This window comes from Grammomys surdaster, unplaced genomic scaffold (genome assembly GCF_004785775.1).
Source record: "Grammomys surdaster isolate TR1022 unplaced genomic scaffold, NIH_TR_1.0 271, whole genome shotgun sequence".
Taxonomy (NCBI): domain Eukaryota; kingdom Metazoa; phylum Chordata; class Mammalia; order Rodentia; family Muridae; genus Grammomys; species Grammomys surdaster.
The window spans coordinates 1,622,753-1,628,376 of NW_021604712.1; the positions used below are offsets into that span (position 1 = coordinate 1,622,753).

The window sequence follows — 5,624 nt, forward strand, 5'->3', positions numbered from 1 at the left end:
ACTCCCTCTTTAGCCTTCTCACAGCTGTTGGCCACCATTAAAACTGCTATTATCATTGTCTGCTTCTGAAAAACACAATGTCTGTAGGCTTACATTTTTTTTCAAAACCTACTTTATTTAGGGTTCTCAAACGCTTCAATCTCTCTTCTAACCCTCCGACCAGAAGTAGGGTGAAAACAAGGTTTAACAGGAAAAAGATACTGTGGAACTGTTTCAAAGTATCCTCTTGGGGTGATTCTACTCTTCATTATCAGGATACTAGCAGTCCAGTTCAATAGCAAACGCCAAACACAAATCAGTAGGGTGGCACAATGCAGCAGAAACAGCAAGGCTCCACCTGATCGGCACAAGTCAGAAGTGGCCAAAATCAGCTGGAATACTGCGAGAAGTTGTTTGGCAAGTTTCTCTCTATGAAGTGAAGCCCAATGAAGACCAGTGAGGACCAGCAAAGACTAGCTGTAGCAATGCAAAAGCGTCCTCTCACTATCTGTGGAGTTCTATTTATATTCTTTCCACATATCATGCACCCTCTCTTTTCAGCAAAACATCACATGCCCTCTCACAAGATGGCTTCCAGAAAAATATCATGTGACACAATGGAGTTGTTAAAACACCAGAAATTTCCATTTCGAATGTCCTACCTAGGGTTACTATTGCCACGATGAAACACTATGACCAAAAGCAAGTTGGGGAGGAAAGGTTGTATTCTACTTACACTCCCACATCATAGTTTGTCATTGAAGGAAGTCAGGACAGGAACTCAAGCATGGCCATAGCCTGGAGGCAGGAGCTGATGCAGAGGCCTTGGAGGGGTGGTGTTTACGGGCTTACTCCCTATGACTTGCTTAACCCAGAAATGGCCCCATCCACAATGGTCTGGGCCTCCCTCCACCAATTGCTAGTTAAGAAAATGTTCCACAGGCTGGCCTATAGCCAAATCTTATGGAGGCATTTTCTCAAGCTATGCTTATCCTCTCAGATGACTCTAGCTTGTGTCAAGTTGACATAAAACTAGCCAATGAGAAATAATTCTACTGGGAGGTCATAGAAAGAGGCAGTGGATGAAGTCAGAGATCAAACTTGCTGACTGCTAGCTGTCCATGACTCTTTCTTCAGTGGTAGGTGGGGCTTAGAGAGCCTCTGGCATAGGGTGAAAATCTAATTTTCTCTTATTCCTGGAGAGTTGGGAATGGCATAGTAGTAGAAAGGAATAGTGTAGCTATTGCAATTTATTATAAATGTGTATTGGAGAGGTGCGGGTCTCAGTGCCTGCACTGGGTAGCTCACAAGTGACTGTAACTCCAGGTCTAGAGAATCTGATGTCCTTTTCTGGCCTCCGAGAGCACTGCATGAACATGGAGCACATACATATGGCCAGATGTGTGCACATACACACAAACACAAATCAATTAGTCTTGATGGGGGAGGAGCATTGCCTTGTCCAGCATGGCTTGGTCCTAGAAATCTGACTGGGGTGATACTAGAATGAAGAAATGACAGATTTGAAGAAATAAGACACAAATACTGAAAAGCTGGGATCTGGTAGACTATGCTTACTCTGATGGAGGGTACCTACTACACAGCTCAGAAACTCAGCGAGTTTATTACATACAGCACAAAGAGGTGGTTCGCTAACCTCTCAGTATGAAGTCTCATAGGGATCAATCTCTGTAAACATCCAGGAAGAATAATACATACGTTCAGTACACTCTGTCAACACATGCATATGGATCAGGGGAAGCCTATGCCATTTTTTCCCTGAGCCTTACTCAGGCAGGAAGGCTTTGCCATTCTTGGGGGTATTTGATATGATCACACTCATGTCAGCAACACTCTTTCACTCAGGACTTTATCTGCTTCCCATAGTGCTGTAATTGCAACAGCAGTGTATCCAGTGACTATTGATAAGCACCATTCATATTTAGGAAAAAACTTAGAAGAGATTGACAATTGAAAGGCAAGTGTTAAAGCCACCTGGTACTTAAGTATTTGTCTCCTCATGAAGAAAAAAGCAGAGACAGGTTCATGTTAAGATACAAGACTTCCTGGCAAGAGGAGACAAACTCTTGGAGTTGGAGAGATGGTTCTGCAGCTAAGAGTACTGCTGCCCTTCCAGGGGACCTGAATTCACATCCCAATTACAGCCACAGAAGTGGCTGATGCCCTCTTCTGGACCCCTGAAGCACTGCATACACATGGTGCATATACATACATCCAGGCATGAGCACACACACACACACACACACACACACACACACACACACACCAATCAATGAGTCTTTTGAGAGACAAAGAAGAATAGATCATGAGAAGTCCAATCTCCACCCTAAAGATGCAACCCTAACCAGCTTGGGCCCAGAAGAGCCTGGAAATATTCATGAGTACTGAACAGTTGGGTCAGAATTTAGAATTGGATCAGGCAAGGTTTATTGATTTGAGATTTTTTTTCCAAGATGTCTTCTATCAAGGACTCCAAAACATGACGAAAAGTGGCTGATGGGATGATATTCAAGATCACAGAGCACATGATAGTGGAGCAAAGGAAATCTGAGATGCTAGAACTTCCAGGAGAGACACCAGGAGACACAGGCTCTGGGAAAAGCTGGAACATTCAGAAGATGCTCCAGTGTTCAATAGACAGTTCAGGGATGATACTATGCCCTGGGGCCAGGGATCAGGGCACCAGCATCACTTTAATGACTGGTGGTGGCCATCTTCTGCAAGCCAAGGCTAAAGGTTGTTTCAGAGCTAGCTCTCCTGGAAACAGTGAGCACAATAGTACCAGGAGCAATAAAATACCTGAAGCCAGATGGATACAAGTACCACGGTAAGGATCAGGGAAGGAGTATAATCCAACACAGTTTGACCCATGAAAAGTTCAGAGCACTATAGAGAAAAGTAATAAAACATTGGCTTTCGTTCTTCTAAGACTCAAGACTATACTTTCAGGGATCATTTCTATAGTTCGTTCTTCTAAGACTCTTTATCTTCTGTTTCCCTCAAAAGGAATGAGGCTTATTGCAATCCTGGAGAAGCTACTATAACACATACAGAGGAAAACCTGAGAGGTGAAAATGGCAGATTACAGGCAGAAATGTCCATCCAGGTCCTCCTGGAAAAAAGCAGTGGTGGGATGAAGTGGAAGTTTCTGTTTGTGTCATGTGACACAGATTCACATGGTCTTTTTTTGAGTCAAGACCTATGGGAGGACACATGATGTTTGGAGAGAGTATAAACAGGACTCAATGGATAACAATAGGGTGCTTGCGTACCTAGCCTTGCAATGCTTCTTTGCTCTCGTGTCTTCGATGATCTTCACTTTGTTGAGAGATGCATGGCAGAGAACTTCCCCTGGCATCCCAGCTGGTTCTGGTCAATCTGGCTGACTTGTGCCAATTTGAAGGGGACCTGACTGTTTCTGCTGGATTATACCACCACTGGTGATTCATGTTTGGTATCCTGATACTACTGCAATGGACTACTGGTATCCTGACAATGGAGATTGGAATCATCCCAAAGAACTACTTGTAAACTGGTCCACATCCCCTTGTCCTATTCACCATCTTTTCTTCCCTACCTTTGGACAGTGGGCTAGGAGGGGTTACAGGGAATTGGAGCATTTGAGAACCCTTATTAGAGTAGGTTTTTGTGGGTCCAAATCCCACCCACCTCAGGGCACAGCCACTCCAGAGGTGAAATGCTGGGAGTTTGATTGCGCTTATCCTGGGCTGGTGCTGGGCCATAAGGTAGTGCCTAGACATTGCTCCATAGGTAGGGAAGCATAGTCCGAGATGTGGAAAAGCCGAGCTGGTTCCTAGGTCCCCAGGCCTGCACCAAGGCTGGGGTGAGGGGTTCTCTGACTCCTGGACATCTAGGTGCTGCTGAGAGTTGTGGAAAAGCTGAGAATGTAGTTGTAGAAGAGCCTAGAAGGAATTGAGAGAACTCTGGGCTGGAGACAGAGTCTAGCCAGGGCCTGGGGATGGCAGGGTGGGGAAAGGGGAGTCCTGGATTGTCTCAGCAGTGATTGTCCTTAGCTTGGTGGAGGCAGGCAGAAATCGAAGAGAAACCTTCTACAGGATATTTAGCTGCAGCTCTGTAGGTGAAGACCTGCACATTCCTCATGGTGGTAGTAGATAAAAGAGACAGTCCATGGTTCTAAACTGTTTACTGACTGCTCACGGTGGAAAATGGATGCATACTGTACCCACTTCTCAGATGGACCTGAGATTAATACCTTTTGCAGAGAGGAATGTCTGGGAAGGGAAGCTTATTGGCTAAGCCTTCAGAGCCTGTAGGTACCTCATTAGCATGGAGAACTGTTCGGGAATACATGACCACAGGTCACATTTCCTTATGTGGGAAGTGTGGCAAGTGTTCCAGGCCAGGAATCTGGCAGGAAGCGAGGAGTCATCAAAGTCTTAGGTGTATGGCCACCAAGTCTCCGGGTCTCAACCTGGTCTACCTTACCAAGCTTCCTGGCATGGCCTTACCATCTCACAACTCCTCCTTTTCCTTTTTATAAAGGAGAGGAGTCACTGGAGTGACTAGTAGGATCTGAATGCCAGCTCCTTGGGACTCTGCCTTGCCAATGAGAATGATTTCACCCGAGGGCTTGCCCATTCTGAGGGCAATGAGCATGCACTAACCCACTATAGAGGGGTATAAAACTGGCCTTTTCCACCCAATGAGAAGAAAATTTCCTGGGTCAAATATGCTCCAGACTTCCTTTGTGTGGTTGGGCAAATATTCATTAGGTATGAAGAACAGTTCAACCCTCCATTTGTCAGGCTCTGTATTTTTTGTCTTCCCTTTTTCTGTGGTTCCTTCAGAAATGAAGCACCCACAGGCATGTTCAAGAAAAGACCCACTGTCCAGAGCAGGGAATATCATCAGAAGCCAGTCTTCTGTGGTTAGCTTATCTCAGGGGTAGAGTGTCATGTATTCCAAGGGTATCTCCTCTCTGGGAACAGCCAGCATCCAGTGGCTGAATGAGTCAGGACTACATTGGCCTGGTCACTTATGATTCTCAGTTATAGGGGGAACTCTAGTTCAGCTTTCCTGCCTCCATTCTGCTTCCTGCCTGCCTCTTTCCCAGGTGATGGTGTCCGTGAGCATCTGAGTCTGTCCCCCCCCAAGAACTCAACCTACAACAAAAAGAGACAAAAATGTGAGCCAAAGTCACCTTGAATCATAAATCATAACAACCACAGTGCTCTCTAGTCTTACGGCAAAGTGACAGCTAGAGTCATTAGAGAGGAGGAAGCCTCGATGGAGAGAATGCCTCCATGAGACCCAGCTGTAAAGCATCTTAATTAGTGATTGGTAGGGAGGGCTCAGCTCACTGTGGGTGGTGTCATCCCTAGGTTGCCGGTCCTGGGTTCTACAAGAAAGTAGGCTGAGCAAGCCATGATTAGCAAGCCAGTAAGCAGCACCCATTTATGGCCTCTGCATTAGCTCCTCCCTCCAGGTTCCTACCCCACTTGAGTTTTTTTCCTTAACTTCCTTCAATAATGGACTACAGTGTGGAATTGTCAGCCAAATAAATTTTTTCATCTCCAACTTGCTTTTGGTCATGGTGTTTCATTACAGCGATAGTAACCCTAAGACACAGCCTGCACTCCTGT

At 45.6% G+C, this 5,624-nt stretch overlaps 1 pseudogene; it reads left to right on the forward strand.

Moving 5' to 3' along the window:
* Positions 1–2,933: 2,933 nt before the first annotated feature.
* On the forward strand, positions 2,934–3,070 carry LOC114628813 (annotated as a pseudogene).
* Positions 3,071–5,624: the final 2,554 nt, after the last annotated feature.